Raw genomic sequence first — 19,639 nt, 5'->3', positions numbered from 1 at the left:
TGAGTAGCTAAGTCTAGCTGCTTATGTTAGCTAGATGAAGCTGGAACTCATGGTTTGTTTATAATAACTTAAACTTTTCTTGTTGGTTAATGTCTCGTGTTTGATTGATTATACCTAGCATGCTTAATTTGATAGTAGATTGCTTTAAACTCTTATTCTGTATAGTTAGTGACCATTAATCTGCATGAATTTGAATACCTAGTAATTTAGTGAACATTGGATTATTAGAGCTAAGGCTAAACCAATCTTAGATAAGTAATTGCAGTATTGAACTTGGCTGTGCTGGAGAACTCAAATTATGAACATAATGGTGTTAGTTAACACAATATTACATAGCTTTCTACTTAATAGTTAATTTTGTGTTAAATTATGTGTGACTATGCATAGATCTACATGCATTAATTCGACATTAGTTAATTTGGAATTAAATTGCTAATAATATTTTAATTGGTAACCAACGGGAATTGTCATAATTAATAATTAAACCATTGAGGGAAGGTGGATTCGAACTAACATAAGTGTTTTTATAATTTGATTGAATAGCTGTTGATAAATTAAGTTCATCTAAACTTGAAAATTAAATAAAAACCTTTTTAATTTTTGTTTGATTTTAGATTAATTTAGAGTAGTTATTATAGCTAATTAAATCTATTCCATGTGTTCGACCCAAATTTACTTAAACTACACTACAATCCGACTAGGTACACTACCTAGGTGCATATTAGTTAGTTAAGTTAGTTAGGTTATAAATTTAAATACTTTTGTGCACATCAAGTTTTTGGAGCCGTTGCCGGGGAACGGATTATTTGATTGTTAATTTATTTGCTTAGAATTAATTGGTCCTTTTTGTGGGGTAAAACCTGCAAAAAGTTAATTTTCTGCATTAATTTTTGTTTTAGATCTCAGACCACGACGTGGGTTCAGTTAGGAAAGTATTTGTAGTATCTTTTAGTTTTTAGTTTTTGTTCATATTTACATTTTTATTTATTTTGTAGTACTTAATGACCAGAGGTTCCAACACGCCTTTGGTACCACCACTTGAAAATCTAGAGCCGACCATTTACAAAAAGACGGATAAAAATGTGAAATAAGACCAACCACCAAAGAGCTCACCATTTAAAGACCTTAAATTAGTTTTTGCAAAAAAGAAAGGAAAGAACGTGGGTGAATCTAGTAGTCAAAGGAAGGAAGAAAGCAAATTAGAGAGCTTTGAACAAAATCCAAATCAAAAGGAAAATGAATAAGATACAGAACCCGAGCTTGAAGAAAGTGAACCCGAAGACGAGCCAGAAAACAAGATGGAAGACATTGTTGATATGTCCATGGGGGCGTACAAGAAGCAGATAAGTGACGATGCTGGTCCCGGTCTAGTACAACATATAATTCCTGCCACTGCAACATTCGAGTTGAAAGGACACATTCTTATTGCACTTAAGGATGTACCATTTTATGGAAACGGTCATGAGGAAGCTTATAAACATTTAGATGAAGTCAATGACATTGCAGACTATTTTAATGTCCCGAATGTTCTAAGAGAGTCTGTGTTGTTAAGGATGCTTCCCGTTACTTTTAAGGGAGCTGTAAGAGATTGGTTGAAGGCACTTCCACCTGGTGCAATTACTACTTGGGCACAGATGCGAGAGCAATTTTTGGAACAATTCTACCCACCATCAAAAATAGTTAAACTCAAGAAGGCAATAGCCAACTTTCAGCAAAATCCAGGTGAATCACTTTATGAGGCATGGGAGCATTATAAAGGGTTACTAAGAAATTGTCCTCAAAATGACCTTAACATACAACAAGAAGTCTCAATATTCTATGATGGGGTGAATGTCATGACGAGGCAACTCCTTGATTCTCAAGGACCACTAACTAAGAAAAATTCGGGCAAAGTCAAGGAGTTGATTGAAGAATTCGCAAATCATTCTCGTGAGTACCACAATCCAAGACATGAAGGAGCAAAAGGTATCCCGGGTGGACATTCTGAAGACATGGTTGTTGTACTAGCAATCATTAACACTATGGATAGAAGAATGACAAAGATGGACCAGTCAATTCATGCTATTAGAGTTAGATGTGAAAGATGCAATGGTCCACACTTGACAAAAGAATGCCACTTGGATGAACATGGAAATAAAAAGGCTCAAGTTTTCTATTCTAGTGGCGATAAATATGATGAAGATTGGAGAAAACCAAAGAAGGAGTGGTTACCATATGAAGAGTACAAGAAGCAAAAAGAAGAAAAATATATATACAGACAGGCCGAGGCTTCTATCAAAAGGAACAACCATCAACCGAAAAGAAAGTTGATTTAGAGAACATGTTAGCTCGTTTTATGGAGGCTTATGAGAAAAGGCATGATGAAACGGATGCAGTGATAAGGGAACATCAGAATATCATGAAGGAACATCAAGCTTTGCTAAGAAATCACCAAGCATCGATCCATAATATTAAAGTCCAACTAGGTCAACTAACTACTCTCGTACAAGATAAATTATCTCCAAAAATCCCCGATAAAATGCCTCAATCGCATGTTATGGTAATAGAAACAAAAGAGGATACCATTTCTGAGTTCCTTGAAGCACTAGAAGTTGACCCATCTTAGTCTAAACCAAAGTCAAAGAAGTCCAAACTCGAAGAATATAGAGTTGCTGATACACTGAATCCACGACATGGAGATCCAATTTCCACGACGTGGAGCAGGTCTGATCAGAAAAATTTGAATAATGTTCCTACTTATCATCCTCCTTTACGGTTTCCTTCCCGAGCCAATATCCATCCACTAGAACATGAGCATATGAAGTTGATGCAACAAGTGAAGGGTATTCTAATAAATACCTTTTTTATTGATTCATTATCTGAAGTTCCCGAGTATGCCAAGTTTTTGCAAGATTTAATATATACTCGCCAGCAATTAAAGAAAAATTCCAAGGTAATTCTAAGTGAGCAAAGTTCTAAAGTAATTATGGGAGAGTTACCAAAGAAAATGGGAGATCCTGATCGCCTCACTCTTCCATGTGAATTTGGGAATAATTTGAAGACTTATGCATTAGCTGATTTTGGGGCTATTATAAATCTAATGCCTTACTCATTTTATCAAAAGCTTAATATTTCAAAGTTGAAGGCTACAAAAATGACAATTCACATGGCCAATCGTCCAATGACATATCCGAGAGGCATTATAGAAGATATTTTAGTTAAAATTGGGAAATTCATTTTTCCATTTGATTTTGTCATAATGGATATGAAATAAGATCATAATGTTCCAATTATCTTTGGTCGCCCTCTACTTCATACTGCTAGCGCCTTGGTTGATATTCGCGAATCCAAGCTTACCTTGAGAGTGGGAGATCATGAAGCTACTTTTGGAGTAGAAGATGGTTTCTAAGGAAGTGATGTTCAAAATGAAGTTTTCAATGTCGATGAAGAGAATGAACTTGAAGAATTAGAAAAGCTTGTGGAAGAAGAGTTTCGACAAGTCAACCGCACCATACCAAGAGCATCTATTCCTATGGTCTTTGAATATTGCTTATACAACTCCAACATCTTGGGTGAGTGAAGATAGTGAAGAGTTGGTGTCCAGTGATGAAGAGGAAGTTACTTTTAAATTAAAGAGTTCAGCTGTGGATGAAAAGATGGTGCCCATAGAGCTTAAAAATGAAGAAGTTAAACATGTGGAAAATAAGAGAGTTAAAAGAAAGCTCAAAGAAGGAGATGTCAAGGGTAAAAAAGAAAATTCCAAAAAGGCGTATCTTAGACAAGTCCAAGCTTATAAAAGGAAATGGAAGGAGCAAAAGGTGCAATTGGTTATGGATACCCCGACTAATTCAACGTAAGGTGGCATGGAGTCTGACTCAAGACTCCAACAAATAGAAGCGCTTTTCGGGATGCAACCCGAGTTTTGTTTGCATTTCTTTTCGTTTTTTGAACTTAGTTTAATTTTTGCATTTTAGTTGAGTTATAGGATAATAATCATCTTATTATCATAATTACTAAAGGAATTGGTGAAAATCCTGTGTGGGGTTCTAAATAATTTTTATGGTAAATATATTAAGGTTTTTACATTAAAATTGGACATTAAAAGTGAAAATTTTATTTTTTTCAAATCTATGTCGTGGGATACAAGCCCGCGACGTGGACTTTAAAATTCATGGATGGGGACTAGTTTTAATCTAAACCCTTTAACCATTACCTCATTTGTTTATTGAGCACACGAACAAACTCAACCCCACCATCGATTTTCTACCACTTTCTATCATTTTCTTCCAAATTTCTTGCATCCATTTGTCTTCAAACTCCATCTAGTAAGTGTTACTTCCACAAAGTTTATAGTTTTCTTTACTTTTATGCATTTGAAAGTTAGGGTTTCTTAGAGATGAAGAACCCAAAAATTGAGTTCATTAGTTGGTTATTTTTTGCATGTGTAATGTAAGGCCATAGATTGATGAAATAAACAAACCCCAAGAGAGATTGATGGTTGATTTTGCCCACAAATGGTCCGTTCCAGAACCACGTCTCAGACCAGTTCCATGACGTGGAGATGAAGCCCACGACGTGGAAACTGGGTAACCAGTTTGCTGTTTTGCCTGTTTATTTGATATCTTGGTTGTTTTTTGTTTGTTTTGTTTTTTTGGTCATTTCAGGAAAAATGGGTCCTAGAAGGGCAATTCCCCTACCTCAAGATCCGATTGAAGTGGTAAGTATTTACCCGCTATACTGGTTTACACAAAATATTCTTCGTATAATGTTAAATAATTATGAGAATCATTTGGGACGATTATATAATCATGAGTTTGCAGTAGGGATGAAAGTGGGTCCAAAGCCAGATCGGATGGACCCGGACCCAGAAAACCCGGAACCGGTTAACAGGATTTTGTAGAACCGGAAACCGGACCGGTATATAGGAACTGGTTCCGGTTCGGTTCCGGGTATGGTTCCGGGTAAAGTGGGTCTAGAACCGGAAAACCCGGAAACATCAAAGTGGGTAGGTTGGAACCGGATAAAGTGGGTTTAGAAACGAAAAAACCGAAATTTTTTGGTAATTACTTACTAATTAGTGGGTTGAACTTTGAAAACTTTCATATTGATATCCCGACTTTGGGGGATTGTAACTCATTGAATATGAAACCAAAATTAAGAAAATATAGTCTAAAATCATGTACAAACTGTAAAATAAACTCTGGAAATAACCGCATGTATATCCGACTTTAAACGAATGTGATATGCATGTGTTAACATTTTCACATAATACAAAGTACAAAAACAAATAGCTGAAAAGTTGAAACTTTTCAGTTTTGATATCCCGACTCGGAGGACTGTAAATCATTGAATGTTAAACCAAAAATGACAAAATTATAGTCTAAAATCATTTACAAACTGTAAACTACAAGTTGGAAAAAACCATATGTCAATCCGACTTCAAAAAAATTAGATATGCATGTTTTAAAACTTTCACCGAATATAAAAAAACTGAAAAATTAAAAACTTCCATCTTTGATATATCGACTTTGGGGGACTGTAAGTCAATGAATATAAAACTGAAAATGACAAATTTATAGTCTAAACTCATGTACAAACTCTAAAATACATGTTGAAAAAAACCGTATGTCAATCGGAGTTGAAACGAATGAGATATGCATCTTTTAAACATTTCACAAAAAAACGGTTCCGGGCCTAAAAGTGGTTCCGGTTCCAAAAACCGGTTTCGGTTTTAGACCCAATTACCCGGACCCGATGGACCCAAACCCGGATTACCCGGAACCCAGATAAAGCCAATTTTTAAACCCGGAACCGGAACCGGTTCTATATATTCCGGTTCTAACGATTCCGGTTCCGGTCCTAAATCTCATCCCTAGTTTGTAGTGGCTCCCACTATGGATTGGGCGTGGTTACGTGGGGTTGGCATGGTTACAGAGTTGGAGAGATGTTGGAAGAAAATGTTTGTGGGGAATAGATTTTCATTTACTTGCAATGGATGGAGGAATCTATTTGCTCTTCAAGAACTCGTCTACCGGGAATTATCGGTGGAGTTCTTTACCACTGTGAGTTGTACCATTGGGTTGCAAATTTATACTAGCACCACTCCTACTACTAGAGATCCCAAACCTTGAACCATTGAAGATATTCAAGAACTACAGAATAGAAGGATTAGAGGAAGATGATGAGAATGTTACACTTTGGTCCCCAAAGTTTCATAAATGTGGCAATTTGGGTCGTGTAATTTAAAACCATAGATGGTAAGGGACCCACCACGAAAGAAATTTAAATCATAGGGGCCATTCGTGTAATTTAGATAACTGGTAACAAATTAATGGTTAAAAACTAACGATAATGGCTTAATTGAAATGTACAATAAAAGTTCGATGGCCTATTGCACAAGAAAAAAAAACATAATTTTTCAAGTCGAACAAAACACATAAGTTCATTGTGCTACAGTGACATTAACCCCAAATACAATAATAATATTGAGTAAAAGAAAATTATGAATCCTCAACAAAGAAGAAAATGAAGAAGAAATTAAACCAACCACTAATTAAAGCCTAAGAAACATAAGCCGATTAAAATAACTTACTGACCATGGTAGGTGCATGCTGACTTTGAAAGATTTCGATATTGGAAAGAGGAAATGCAGGTGGTTCTGGCTACAACATGGAGGCTATAGGATGGATCGCGTGAAGGAAATAGGGGAAAATTGGGTTTATTCGTTTATTTTTTTTATTAAATCGCAATTAGATTGTAAATAAAATTTAAAACATGCTTAATTGGTAAATGCTTTTTTCAACAACTATGACTTTGGAAGACATCTGTTATATTTTTAGTATGTGTAAGTCCAAACAAAAATATGTCAAATCCACTTGAAATATACATCGTCTTTTGGGTAATTCAACCAAAAGAGGATTGCGGTTATCAATAATTTACTTGATATCAAAGTTGGATCGTTTGAGATTTTTGTGCTATAGTAAATTTTGACCCTCTAATGCCTACAATATTTTATTGGATAATCCAATCCAATACGTTTTAACAAAAACAAGAAGTTTAAGGCTTAAATGTTAGAATTTTGGGGATTAAAAACACTTGGATTTGGATTACGAGAATCATGTAATCACTTTTAAGTTGAAGTATTTGGTTAGTACTCCCTAATCTTCAATCAGATAAGACTAAAAAATGAGAAATCTAGAACAGAGAATATGAATGTTATGAAATTTCGTGAGTACTAGAATTTTGACCAAAATTCGGTTAAGTATCTATTTTAGAGAGAAAACTATCACCAACCTATTTTATATCTGAAAACTGACATTAAACTGTCACAAAGCAGTTTCAGACTGTCCCTGAATAGTCACAAAACGGATTTTAGACAACACTCAACAAGAAAGTAAAAATACATGTCAATTTTCATTGGACCCCTCCAGGAGTTACCGCCCCTTGGTCCCCGCTTCCAGGGGCGCTGCCCCGATCCCCCTTTCAATCTGGAGTTTAGCCCCTAATTGACAGTCTACTTTGAATTTTGAATAAACTTAAACAAATGTGCACTTTGCACCTACCTTACTTATTTCATATTCATAAAGACTGATTTTGATCAACAAGTCAATCCATTACACTTAAATACAATTAGTGAACCAAATTTACCAACATTAAATTCATGTTTGGTTTGTTTTTTGCGGATTTGAAACCCAAAGAAAGTTATATATCCTATCAACCATTCCATCTATATATATATATATATATATATATATATATATATATATATATATATATATATATATATATATGAACATCATATAAGAAACAAAAGGGAGGAGGGAGGTATGAATGGGAGTTGATGTTTGAGGCCCCATCGACTAAAAGTTGTAAATGGAAAATGGGTTTTGTCTTTAACATGTATTGAAAGTCCTCAATTTTTATTTTTCAGAACGACTTTGTAACATCTCGATGTTGAGGTATTTCCAATTTTAATCCTAAGTATGAAGATTAATTGCATTTTAGCCCTTGTGTATAGAAAGTGTTGCAAAATGGTCCATAGTGGCATTTTTGTACTTATTAGGCAGAGCACACGTACACTTGGCGTATAGGGCGTACGCAGGGCGTACATATCTAAATCTAAAACCCTAATTTTTAGGGTTTGGACTCTATATAAGCATCATTAACACACCAAGGCTCATTCTCTCACCAGCCTCCATCCCTCATTTCGTCTATTCTAACCCTAATCTCTAGTGTGTGTTCCTTTGAGCTTGAAAGTGTGTGTTTTGGTGTCTTTGAAGTAAAGATAAGATTAAAGAACCAAATTAGAAAATCAAGACCACTTAGATCCAGAAACACCTCACCTTCAAGCTACATTTAAGGTATAAAGTTTTGAACTTGGTGATCATACCTCTAGATCTTGTTAATGTTAGAATTTTATGCTTATTAGCCCATATTCCTGGTCCTTTTATGTATGACCTACCCTAGACCAAATGAGTTGTCATTTTAGACATTTTAGGGTAGTTTGAGTGATAAAAAAATGTGATCATGGACCTTCTTTTCACTCCATGCAAGTGTTGAGGTGTCTTAATGGGTTACAAAGTTGGGATTTTAGCTTTTGGGCACTTGCTAGCCATGAAACACCATAATGTTGGAAACTTTATGATGAAGGACATTAGTTTAGGGTCAGATATAAGAATTGGACGAAAGAGATTAAGGGGATAAGCTCTTAATAGAATAATTAAGGGAAAGCTTCGTACGTTGGGCGTACAAATTAGTACACTAAGTGTACTAGGTTAGCTTTGTGTTTTTGGTCAAGGAATGAGTACGCCTCGCGTATAGGCTGAGTACACCCAACGTGCTCAACTGTGTTGACCAAGTTTGACTTTTTGATTTTTTGACTTTGAGCAATTTTGACCTAAGGGTATTTTGGGTATTTTGAGTGGTATTTGAGATTGGTCATTATTTGATGAATAGGTGACAAGTTGAGCTGACATTTGGAGCTGTGTTCTATTTATAGATATTTTTTAGACTGAGAGGTAATTTTCCTTACTATACTTATGGGTTGAAGGCACCAATGTCGGACCACTGGATTATGTATCCTGCTTGAGAATGTTGCTATGTTGCACTGAAATGTTTGAATCGAGTCCTGGAATATAGGACATTGATATGCGGTAATGCTCTGTAGATCTGCCTCTTTGCCTGTTTACTTGTTATATGCTATCTGTTATGTATATGTCGACATGTTATGGTTTTGGGGTTGAGGCTTTACTTCTTTGTGCATGAGCCAATAGACCGGAGGTATTCCAGTCCGATGACTGAGTGGACCCATTTTATATTGGCATTCTAGTTTGGTGACTGATTAGGCCATGGGTATTCCAATCTAATAACTTGTTGGACCCAACATGCAATGTTATATATGTTATGTTGTGTGGTGATACTTTGGGGGAACTCACTAAGCTTTGGCTTACAATTTTAGTTTATTGTTTCAGGTACTTCAGATGATTGCGGGAAAGCAAAGGCGTTATTATTCATATCTTCCTGTTTTTATGATATTGGGTCTTAGGAAAACTCTTTTTATGATTGTACTCTTGAAACAATGATTTTGTAAACACCTTATGGTTAAAATGGGTTGTTTTTGAAAATTTTAAAGTTTTATGATTTTGGGATGTTACAAGTTGGTATCAGAGCCTTGGTTTGAGAGAATTGGATGAACATTCATGTGAATCCAGACTTAAACTAGGGAAACTATAAAACTTTTAAAAATGGTTTTCAAATTTTTTTTCAAAAGTAACCAAGGAAGGATGTGATGTGTATGATCAGCTGGAGCAAGAGAGTATACCCCATTTTTATTTAATATGATGTATATGATAGAAAAACATGCTAGTGATAGGCTAGGCATCATCATGAATTGCGTGATAGAATTGCCTGATATACGATGCCTGATAGCCTAAGGTTACTTCTTGTATGAAATTAACATCATTATTGTAGTTGCTTAGTGTATGCATCATAGTTGTACATAACTAAGATTTTATAGCCTGAGAATATTTGGTTTAGCCTTATCTCATGTTCCTTGTTTGGTTTTGGGCTTAGGGTAGAATCAAGTATTCGAATGTCTATAGAATCCAGTGTTATGTATGATTAGCATGCGCGCGTATTGCAGGGCTGGTGGAAGTTTCATAGATGAGTATATGTGTGAGCAGCCGACCAGATGCGGAATATTTAGCCATTCTTGAGAGAGTGAGGATAGGAAGTATGTGTATCCTTGTTTTTGTATCTATGTTGGGCGGTTGTGATGATCCTTGAGACAAATACGGTTAGGTGTGGAAGGTAGTATGTGCATGTACTACTGAAAGCACAAGACCCGTACACATACCAAGGAAGTCACAACCCCCAATTGTTTAGTTTCCTCTCGTGATTGTAGCTATGTGTATTGTGGCATTTTTGATATATTTCAGTTTAATTTTAGTATGGTATTTACAAGAGGTCTGGTTCCAGGTCTGGAGCGAGTAGTCAGGATAGGCCAGGATTGACTGATGATCAGATTTGGGAGATCATTGCCATTGAGGTTGTTGCTGTTGTCCAGAGGTCAATGCCAGAGATGTTTGGGTCTACAAAGAACACCATGATTGAGATGTTTGACGATCACTATGCTGTTCTTACTGAGGCTGCCACTATTGCATCTACCACAACTATTGCTGCTGTGGGGATTCAAATGGAGAGAGCTTTCCAATACCGAGACTTCGAAAAAATGAAGCCCCCGGAGTTTGATGGGGTCAGGGATCCGATTGTTATGATAAGGTGGGTATCTGATGTGGAGGGTTGTTTCTTCACGTGTTCTTTCCTTGCTGACCAGAAGGTCAAGTGTGCCCTGAACTTTCTCAGCTTGGGGGCGAACGATGGGTGGAGATTAGTGGCTGGTGCTTACACTCCTAAGCAGAGTGTTGCTGTTACTTAGGAGCATTTTTCAAACATGTTCCATGCAAGATACATTCCCTTGGTGGATAGGGAGAGGTTGGCTTAGGAGTACTTGGATTTGAGACAGACTACCGAGACGGTGACACACATCACCAAGATGTTTACGGAGATGGCTCTTTTCTGTCCTGAGTTTTTTTGCTTCGGTGTGGGATCAGATGACCCTAAAACTTGAGCATGCTCAAGACGGATATTTGACAGTTCGTGTCTACCCAACGTTATGCTACCCTCACTGAGCTTTAGGATGCCACGAGGAGGCGGGAGATTGAGATAGATATCCAAACGAAGGAGTTGAGACAGGCTCATATTCAGTTACATCTTGCAACGAAGTGGTTCAAGCCTGCTGATTTGAGACCTGGGGGACAGAGGGGCCGCACTTGTGGCAAGTACGGAAAGTTTCATGAGGCTGCTTGCCGCTCATCATCTGGGTGCCAAAAATGTGACAGGAAGGGCCACATTTCGAGGGACTGTCGTCAGCAAGTCCCGTCGCCGAGCACCAAGATTTGTTACCAATATGAGCAGGTTGGTCATATGAGGGCCAACTACCCATTGCTCACGGCTAGACCGACATACGCTCCATCACCAACTACACTGAGGATCACCGATGGATGCCATGGTAGGGCGGTGCCCCTGAAGGCTCGAGGTCGTGCTTTTCCAACTTAAGGAAAAGGAGGCCAGGGCGGGGCCAAATGTTGTTACTGGTATGTTTCTATTTATTATACTATCAATTGTTTTATGGTATGCTTATGCTTATGATTTTGCTAGGTACTTTCTTAGTGAATTGCTTGCCTGCTCTTGTGCTTTTTGACTCGAGTGCGAGTCTGTCCTTTGTATCTCAGTATTTTAGTAGGGGTTTTGATATGACATGGAGAGTTGGAGTGTATGTTTCGGGTTTCTATCGCCAATGAACACGGGATTTCGGTATTGAGCGTTTACCAAGGTCGTGTTTTGGAGATTTTTGGGGTTCCTTATCCGATTGATATGATTCCTATCCCCATGGGGGATGTGTGCGTGATAGTAGGGATGGATTGGTTGAGCATATTTGGTACTATGATTGACCGTGAGGGTCAACGGGTTGTACTTCGAACCCCAAGTGGGGGAGAAGTAGTTATTTTGAATAGGGAACCAGGATTGGGTTAGCCTTTTGTTCTGCTGCCAGGGCTCGACAGTATACCCAACATGGTTGTATGGGATATCTTGCGTATGTGGTGGATACTCGCACTGGGAAGCAGGTTTCAGTTTTAGATGTTCTTATTGTTAGAGAGTTTGCAGATGTTTTCCCGAGAGGCAGGCTGAGTTCAGGATTCATTTGATTCTAGGTGCACCTTCGATTGCCAAGACGTCATACAGATTCCACCACCTGAGATGCAGGAGTTGTCCTCACAGCTTCATGAGCTATTGGGCAAGCAATTTATCAGACCGATCAGTTCGTCGTAGGGAGCATCAATCTTGTTTGTCAAGAAGAAGGACGGTTCACACCGAATGTGCATTGATTACTGGGAGTTGAAAAAATTCATGGTGAACAAATGTTACCAACTTCCACAGATTGATGACCTCTTCGATTAGTTGCAGGGTGCATCTTGGTTCTCCAAGATCGATTTGAGGCCAGGGTATCATCAGATAAGGGTTAGAGAGGAAGGCATGGAGAAGATCGTGTTTCGGACTCATTATGGTCATTACGAGTTTGTGGTGATGCCATTTGGGATCACCAATGCACTGGAGGCATTTATGGATTTGATGAATCGTGTATGCCGACCGATGCTCGATCAATCATTTTTTTTGTTAATGATATCCTGGTTTATTCCAAGACCAGCGAGAAGCACGAGGAGCACCTTTGAGATCTTCTAGGAGTGTTGAGGTTAGAACATCTGTATCTCAAGTTCTCAAAGTATGAGTTTTCGTTACGAGAGGTCCAGTTCTTGGAGCATCTCATTAACCAAAATGGGATTTTGGTCAATCTAGCCAAGATTGAGGTCGTGATGCAGTGGGAGGTTCCAAAGTCTCCCTCAGAGATCAAGAGTTTCTTGGGATTAGCAGGGTATTATCGAAGATTTTTTCAGTACTTCTCCGAGATTATGGTACCCCTCACTCGTCTGACGAGGAAAGGCATAGATTTCCGTTGGGGCCAAAGCACGCTGTGTTCGAGACACTGAGGCAGAAGTTGTGTGAGCCCCCAATTTTGACCCTCCCTAAGGGTGTTGAGGATTGTGTCGTGTATTGTGATGCATCCATCACTTGTTTGGGAGTGGTGCTTATCCAACGTGGGAGAGTCATTGTGTATGTTTCTAGGCAGTTGAAGTCACACGAGGTTTGTTATCCGACTCATGATTTGGAGTTGGGAGCAGTGGTGTTTTCTTTAAAGATTGGCACCATTATTTGTATGGAGTCCATTGTACCATCTACACGAATCACAAGAGTTTGAGATATCTCATGGATCAACCGAATCTAAACATGCAGAAGCGCAGGTGGCTTCACGTGGTCAAGGATTATGGCTGTGAGATTATGTACCACCCGGGGAAAGCGAATATGGCCGCTGATTCTTTGAGCTGCAAGACGACTAGTTCTGCTATTAGGAGCATTTGTATGAGGGTTTCCATTGATTCTCCATTGGTGGGTTTGATTAGAGAGGCTTAGGTGGAGGGATTCAAGGAAGAGAACTGGAAACAGGATCGACTCAGAGGCACAATCGATAGGTTTTTTACCGACATCCAAGGATTGTTGGCCTGGTATGGTCGAGTATGGGTACCAGATTTTAGTGGGGTCCGCCAGGTCATGTTGGAGGAGGCACATAAGTCTAGATTTTCGGTACACCCTGGAGCCACCAAGATGTATTGGGATTTGCGACTCAGTTATTGGTGGTCGTGCATGATGTAGGAGATAGCCTGGTATGTCAAGCGGTGTTTAACATGTCGGATGGTCAAAGCCGAGCACTAGAGGCCACATGGGAAGCTTCATCCTTTGGAGGTTCCCATGTGGAAATGTAAATAGATCACCGTGGATTTCATCACCAAGTTGCCTCAGAAGGCTAAGGGGTTTGATTCCATTTGGGTGATAGTGGATCGGTCGACCAAGAGTGCCCACTTCTTAGCCATCCATGAGAGCTCGTTGGCTGAGAAATTAGCCGATGTATATTTAGCAAGATTTTCGCTCAGCATGGTGTTCAAGTTTCTATCATTTTAGACCAAGATTTTCGATATTTTTCATGGTTTTGGTAGAAGTTCAACGAGGAACTGGGTACGAGGTTGCACTTTAGCATTGTTTATCATCTGCAGACGGATAGATAGAGCGTGCGGACCATTCAGACGCTCGAGGATATGTTGCGAGCATGTGTGATTGATTTCGATGGTATTTGGGACTGCTACCTTCCTCTAGCTGAGTTTTCTTACAACAACAACTATCACTCTAGCATTGGTGCATCACCATTCGTGCTTCTCTATAGTAGGAAGTGTTATACCCCACTATATTGGGGAGAGGTGGGTAATAGAGTCATGGGAACGACTGAGGTAGTCCTTTAGATGCCAAACGTGATTTAGCAGATTAGGCAAAGACTTTAGATAGCTCAGAGCTGCAATAAAAGTTATGCTGACAAGCATCGATCCGAGTTGGAGTTCCATGTCAGTGACATGGATTTGCTGAAGGTATCACCCTGGAAGGGTGTAACACACTTCCGGAAGAGAGGCAAGTAGGAGCCCTGGTATATTGGGCAATTTCGGGTGATTGCTAGGGTTGGCAGGGTGACATACAAATTGGATTTGCATGAGGAGCTTAGTCAGATCCACAACACCTTCCATGTTTCACAACTTCTGAAGTGTATGGCTGATGACTTAGCGGTTGTCCTTTTGGAGAATTTTCAGGTTGTTGATCGCCTGAATTATTTTGAGAGACCATTGGCGATTTTGGATCGGAAGATGAAGGCCTTTACACAACAAGGTGGTGTCTTTGTTAAAGGTTCAGCGGCAACATTAGAAGGGTTCCAAATAGACGTGGGAATCTGAGTCGGAGATGAAGAAGCATTACCCTGAGTTGTCCGTAACAGCGGACTTCGAGGAAGAAGTCTAGTTTAAGTAGGGGAGAATTGTAACATCCCAATGTTGAGGTATTTCCTATTTTAACCCTAAGTATGAGGATTATTTTCATTTTAGCCCTTTTGTATGGAAAGTGTTGCAAAATGGCCCATAGTGGCATTTTTTAATTATTGGGCGGAGCACACGTAAGCTAAGCGTACGTGCTAGAACCTCAAACCCTAATTTTTAGGGTTTCGACCCTATATAATCATCATTAAATCACCAAGGCTCATTCCCCCACCAGGATCCATCCCTCATTTTGTCTATTGCAACCCTAATCTCTTGTGTTTGTTCCTTTGAGCTTGGAAGTGTGTGTTTTGGTGTCTTTGAAGCAAATAGGAGATTGAAGAACAAACTTGGAAGATCAAGACCACTTAGATCCAGAAATACCTCACCTCTAAGCTTCTTTTTAAAGTATAAAGTTCTAAACTTGGTGATCATACCTCTAGATCTTGTCAATGTTAAAATTTTATTCTTATTAGCCACATATTCTTGGTCCTTTTGGGTATGAGCTACCCTAGACCAAATGAGTTGTTCTTTTGGATGTTTTAGGTTAGTTTGAATGATAAAAATGTGATCTTAGACCTTCTTTTGTTGGTTTTGAGCACTATAACACTTCCTAAGTGCACATGCAACCCTAAATGTTTTGGATCTATGTTTTCTCTAATTATACATGCATTTTCTTTTTCCAAAGCATTCACCCTAGCCAGCATACAATTGAAGCTATATATAATCAAAAAATAGTTAGGATACATACCTCTTGAGTAGGGTATAGTTCTTGACCTTTGGAAACTTGAGCACCTCAAGTGTGATGCCTCTAATGGTTCACAAACACCAATATGCAAAGGAAGTTCTAAGAGGATAAGTTACTTGACTCTTTTGAAGGTGCAACCAATTTTGGTGTATGGATGGGGGCTATTTATAGTTGTGGCAAGTGTTAGGGTTACACTTTGTAAACCCTAATGATCCATGACTTTCCACATTCCTATGATCCATGGGTTTTACCTCCATGGACTATTCATGGGTTATATATTGGTTTAGCCCACTTACATAATCATGGATCACTTAGCCCACACTATAAGTATTATTGGTTTGCATAATCAATCCCTCCATATTTATGTAGTCTCTTTTGACCACAAAATTAATTCCAAATTAATTCTTGGGCAATGCTAATTGAATAACCATATTAATATATTATACTTATAATATATTAATAAATCGTAAATAACCTCATTCTCATAAAACCAACCTATCAAATTGCACTAGTGAAGGCAACCTAAAAGGACCCTGCTACTATCGGGTCAAGTACATACCAGTTATAGTGTGACATCCCCATTTTCACGGCCAGAAAAGACCGATTTTGTTTATGCTTTCTAAAAATTAGAGTATCTCTTTTAATCAAAATGTTGCGGAATTTGTTCCCAGTAAAACATGATAAATACGTTATCAAATCATTTCCGAAGAAAAGTATTTTTATTCATTTCAAAGCATTTGGGATGTCATTGTCAATACAGAAACATAAGCATAAACAGAACTTACATTCATTATCACTAGTGATCTATATCTCCTTAATCTCTCAGTGTAATGTGACTTCATATCAACACCTGTGATATAAATAAACTAAGTGGGTCAGGTTGGGAAACCTGGTGAGTACATAAGTTTTTCAACCCACAATAATATAATTATTATGTTTAATCGTCAAACAGTTAACCCAATTACCCATCCCCATTATCTTCTTTACTCTTAAGGGTCTACCCTAAGAATCAGCTACTCCTCGTTAATTCATTCCTAAGGATCATCCTAAGGAATTGACACGAAATCCATCGTTGCCAGGGTTTACTCAATAGGCACTAAATCATTAGCTGCCAGGGTTATTTTGTTTATCGACAATATCCGCTCGCAATACATGTCAATGGGTTTCTAGAGTACACCGGTTAACACATCGTTCACAACGCCTACAGGTTGCGAGCCTGCTAGTGTTCCACTGGACTGTCTAGAATAGTCTGTGGTTGTCATCCATACTCTGCTGAATGACGGGGACATCATTTGGGAAAAAGGCTTCTCACATCGTCCACCTCTCACCCTTACCTCACGGTCTATTTCACCTCTCAACGCATCATCCAACTCATACTCCATCTATTACATCTACCATGTTTTACCCCAACATTATCGTAGATATAAAATACATATACATTTTAAATCATTTAAAACATGTATAAAATCGTTCATCCAACATAGATAGCAATTATACAGATAATATTCACACATAACACGTAGTTTATATAAAATACTTCATATCTATGTGTAAGATGAAAGTAACTATGCACTCACTTGATACGGTGGTGATTCCGAACTCAGACAGTGCTTTGTTATCTCAAAACAATTTCCTCGACAAAACCTAGTATCAATACCACTAGAGTTTAGTTTTAACGTTAACCGCGACTAATTAACAGTCTAGCTATTATTACTATTATATAAGCGTTAATTAATACTCAATATAACTCATAATAATAGCCCAAATAATTATTTTAAGGTCCTAATAATGTTACTATAATTAAATAAAAGTTATATTAAATATAGTATAGGTGTAGCTCACTTACAGCGGGTTTTTATTAAAAACCGGGCTTTGCTAGAGCAGCGTTTCCGAGCCAAAAGCTTTTCTTCTCGGAGCCGTCGGGCGCTCCGGGGCTTTCTTCTCGTGCTACGGAGGTTCCCTAGACTTGGGAGGGGTTTAGGGAGGTTAGAGAGAATTTAGAGAGAGAAAGAGAGGCTTATGGTGTGAAGAAATTATGAAGAGTTCATCTCTTATTTATAGGAATTTTATAGTAAAGTAGTCTCCAAGCATCGTCCGTATCTTTCGCGTAAGAGCTCCATTTTCTACGTTCTTTATATACACGCATTGGTATTTACGATTACTACAACTTTCATTTAGACCCCTTCGGCTAATTCTCATTCTATTTCATATTTACAAAAACTGTATCGAATTCGCCGCACTCGAAAAGTAGAGACTAAGCTTCGTCCATAACTTTCGCATACGATCTCCATTTTTGTTGATATTTATATCCACGCGTTGGTATTTATGAGTACTACAACTTTCATTTAGACCTCGTAGGCTAATTCTCAATCTATCTCGGATTTACAACACTGTATCGAATTTGCCGCGCTCGAAAAGTAGAGACTAAGCTTCGTCCATAACTTTCGCATACGATCTCCGTTTTTGTCGATATTTATATCCACGCATTGGTAAAAATAAAATCTACAACTTTCCTTTTTACTCCGTCGGCTAATTCTCGACCGATCTTAATTTTAACAGTAGGAGGTGATTACACTGCTAAATGTCCGCGTAAAATTCATAACTTTTACATACAGACTCCGTTTTCGTCTGTATTTTTGTCGTTGAGTTCCTATTAATGGGATATTAAACTCTCATTTAGGTCGCGTAAGCCAAAAACCGCTCAAACGAAAATTCGAGTTTCGGGCCATGCACCGCTATGCCAAATCTTAGAAAAATCATAACTTCCTCATACGAAGTCAGATTTGGGCGTTCTTTTTATGGACACTCTCGGTTTAACATTTTCTATGACTTTTGTTTAGATCACTAAGGCTAAAAGTCGCTCTATCATAAATTCACTATTTACACTGCCCGGTGCCGTGCCGATTCCGTCGCGAAACTTCGACGGGTCATAACTTCTTTGTTATAACTCGGATTTCGGCGCTCTTTATATGTACGGAAACCTTGTAACATATACTAGAAATTGGTTAAGATTATTTATTCTAAATAATCTTTTGCTGAAAAGTCGTTTTCGACCCCTTTTATCTCTAAATTGACTAGCCCAGATCTACGGGCGTTACATATAGTTATGGGCTTAGACACCAAATCCAACAGTCTCCCACTTGGATAAGTCTAATAACTATAGCTGCCTATGTGACTTCAGGATCTGACTTAGCAATCGTAAGCTTCGAAAAACCGTTGTCAACTCTGACCGATTCAGTGACGCATCCTTTAGATAAGGGATCATATACTCCTCTGTTCTCAAGATATCAGTTGGACAAATACATGGAACAATGTCATACTTATTGTCCAACAGTTTTTTTTCCCGATTTCTGATTTATCTGACATAGAACATAACTTAACACATCAGTTTAGTTCTGATCGAGGCCGACACATAAGTCAAAATAGAATCATCGAGGGGCCCAAGATATCGCTTTTAATCCTCTTAGGATAAAAGGAATAGATAAACTTCGACATTATATTCTTGTACTAACTACTCATTAAATCATGCACAACGACACATTTTATAACATCAAGTTACTGATGCGTTGTCGTGCCATCAATGCATGACTAACTCATAGTCAACAACTCATATATCTAGGTTTGAAGACATATATATATATATATATATATATATATATATATATATATATGATATTATCGTCTCACGATTACCCGTGATAAATTCCATGAAGTGATTCAAGTGAGCGCGAGTTGATCCAATACTCAAATCTCATTTCAGAAGTACTCATGAATGGTGTAGCAAACATGTTGCAATGCCTAACTCCTTAGACAATCCTACAAGCCAAATCATGACAGTCTTCTTTCATACCTACTTCCAAAGTATGAACGACTGTGGATAGTTTGAATA

General features: G+C 38.1%; 1 non-coding gene across 1 annotated transcript; it reads right to left on the bottom strand.

Annotated features, from left to right (window-relative positions):
• Positions 1 to 1,682: 1,682 nt before the first annotated feature.
• Positions 1,683 to 1,789, bottom strand: LOC145055906 (small nucleolar RNA R71). The gene has a single exon (XR_013685453.1). It is a non-coding gene; the product is annotated as a small nucleolar RNA R71 (small nucleolar RNA).
• Between the last annotated feature and the right edge of the window lie 17,850 nt (positions 1,790 to 19,639).

The sequence above is a fragment of the Lactuca serriola genome, chromosome 5 (assembly GCF_051521515.1).
Source record: "Lactuca serriola cultivar US96UC23 chromosome 5, Lser_US96UC23_V15, whole genome shotgun sequence".
Classification (NCBI taxonomy): Eukaryota; Viridiplantae; Streptophyta; class Magnoliopsida; order Asterales; family Asteraceae; genus Lactuca; species Lactuca serriola.
The sequence above is the reverse complement of the archived record's forward strand: the minus strand, read 5'-3'. Positions and strand labels throughout refer to the sequence as shown.